The sequence below is a fragment of the Apium graveolens genome, chromosome 10 (genome assembly GCF_009905375.1).
Source record: "Apium graveolens cultivar Ventura chromosome 10, ASM990537v1, whole genome shotgun sequence".
NCBI classification, from domain to species: domain Eukaryota; kingdom Viridiplantae; phylum Streptophyta; class Magnoliopsida; order Apiales; family Apiaceae; genus Apium; species Apium graveolens.
In genome coordinates, this window is record NC_133656.1 from 46,216,149 (window position 1) to 46,218,924 (window position 2,776).

General features: G+C 37.6%; 1 non-coding gene across 1 annotated transcript; it reads right to left on the minus strand.

The window, feature by feature from the left end:
* Positions 1–2,056: 2,056 nt before the first annotated feature.
* LOC141694443 (small nucleolar RNA R71) lies at positions 2,057–2,163 on the minus strand. Its single transcript, XR_012563749.1, has one exon. It is a non-coding gene; the product is annotated as a small nucleolar RNA R71 (small nucleolar RNA).
* Between the last annotated feature and the right edge of the window lie 613 nt (positions 2,164–2,776).

Sequence of the window (2,776 nt, forward strand, 5' to 3'; positions counted from 1 at the left end):
ATGAACTAGAGATCGAGACTTTATCTGTCTCAAGTATTGAGAAAAAGAACAAGGAACCAATGAAGCAAGTTATTCTGGAACTTTGATAAGTGGATTTTATATCTACTTGGAATGCTTCATTACAAGCTTAAGTTGGTGTTTTGGACTCTAGTTGTTGGTATTTTTGATATGTTTTTGTGTTATTGTATTTCAGGCATCAGTTAAATGAAGAAAGGAGCTTTTCATGAAAATATGCTGAAAAGAGGTCAGAAATGGAAGCCTAGGCCATTCTCAAGTTGTATAGAATATCCTTAGCTTTGTGTGGGCAGTTGAATCGCCTAATTTTGATGAGCATAACTCAAGATACGACCAAAATAAGAATCAACAGAAAAATCCAGAAGTCAGGCGCGGCCGCCCCCAAAAATAGCGCGGTCGCCCCGCCTTTCTGGCAAAAAAACAGCACGCCCGCGCTGATTTGAACACGGCCGCCCCGCCCTTTTTGCCCCAGAATCTTAATGTTAGTAGAACTTAATGATTTTGAGAGTTCAAGTCCACTAGGGGCTTATATATAGTGATAAAAAGACGTTTTTAACAACAAGGAGCGAGAGGAGAGTAATAAGAAGACCTAGAGAGCACAAGACGGCTACAGAGAAGAAGACTTTTGTTTTCTTTAGTACAGTTGATACTTAGATGCTTATTTTTGATTTATCTTTGAACCCTAATACTCTTATATTGTTTATTATCATGTTTTCATTGGAACCCATGGTGATGATGAGTTCGGTTATGAACTAATCGTTATCGTGGGTTTCTGACGGATTTACTTATGGATTTTTATTGTTAATTTGTTCAATATCTTGGTGTATGGTGATTGATTGATATCCTATTATTGGTTGTGCTTATTCGTCTTATGTTCGTAACTAACATATAAAATAGCTTGTTAATCTCTATTGAAGCGATAGTGAATATAGAGGTTTAGAACTTACCATGCTAGCATAGGTTCATGTATAATTGTTATGCATGATTCGTAGGTAATTTTAACCATCTTACTTGCCCTGTGTAATCACGATAGATAACTTTCACATTAAACCTTTATGTTGTCAAATTCTATAGACACATAGGGTCTCAACATAATTGGTGTCTATTCAGCTTCTATCTCTTTTGAAGATGTCTGGTAGTAGGGTATTCATACAATAAAAATTGGTGTTTACTAGTTTCATGTTATCTTCTTAATTGTCATCACCATTACATGCTTAAGGTAAGAACAATGACTTTGAATGAAGTATTTAATGAAGTTAGAATCCCATGTTTGTCTCATATAGTTAATTGAGTCACTTTTATTCTTAGTTAATTGCATGTTAGTTTAATCTTAGTTATAAACATCTCAACTTGTTATTGTCTTAGCATTGAGAGATAGCCATACCATTGTTGCATAGGTGCATAATCTTAAGTTAACTAAAAAGAGTCTATGTGGGAACGAATCTGATTTATATCTTATACTACATGCGAACGTGTATACTTGCGTGTAATTTAGCGCGTGTTTCCACCCTAACAAGTTTTTGGCGCCGCTGCCGGGGACTCGGTGTTGATTTTTAGTTTATGTGCTTGACATCAGTGGTCGTTAAAGTTCACTCACTCAGATTCTTTTACTTTCATGGTTTACTTGTTTGTGTTTTAAGTACTCATTATAGTGGGAAATCCAGCAGCACCAATGAAAGCTTTGATGGATTATTCTCAACAAAAGATTAATGACATTCAGTCTAGCATTGTCAGGATGGCGATCACAGCTAATACCTTAGAAATCAAGCCCGGAATGATTCAGATGGTACATAATTTAATCCAGTTTGGGGATTCTCCAACGGAAGATCCCAACATGCATATTAGGGACTTCATTGAGATCTGTGACATTTTAAAGTTCAACAATGTTTCTGAAGATGCTGTGAAGCTGAGACTTTTCCCATTTTCTCTAAGGGATAAAGCTAAGTGCTGGTTACACTCTCTACCAGCAGGTTCTGTCACTACTTGGGAGGATCTCGCTCAGAAATTTCTTACTAAATTCTTCCCTATGGCGAAGACAGCTGCAATGAGGAATGCTTTTACTCAATTTGCGCAGCAATCGGGAAAATCTCTATGTGAAGCTTGGGAGCACTACAAGGAGATGCTTAGGAAGTGTCCTCATCATGGAAAGCCTGATTGGATGATCATCAATTGCTTCTATAATGGTTTTGGAGCACAGTCAAGACCCATACTCGATGCATTATCAGGTGGAGCATTATGGGCAAAGAGCTATGAGGAATCTTATGATCTAATTGAACTGATGGCTGCTAATGAATATCAATTTCCAACCCAGAGATTGCTATAGGGCAAGGTAACAGGAGTTCTAGAATTGGATACAGCTACGGCTATCACTGCTCGACTAAAGGCGTTGTCTATTAAGATCAATTCTCTGGCTAACTATGGTGTTAATCAGATAACTAGTGTTTGTGAGTTGTGTGCAGATTCACATGCGATGGAGCAATGCGCAATATCTAGTGAATCAGCTCAGTTTGTGAGCAACTTTCAGAGATCGCAGCAACCAGTTCCAGACACTTATCATCCTAACAACTGAAATCATCCTAACTTCAGCTGGAGAAACAATCAGAATACGATGCAACAACCATTTTAGTAGTTTGGAAATAAGCAATTCAATCCTCCTGGTTTTTAGCATCAATTTGCACCAAGACAACAACTCCAACTTCAACAACAAACTCATGGTGTAGGTCAATCTTCGAATGAAAAATATGAATTGGAGGAGTTGAGG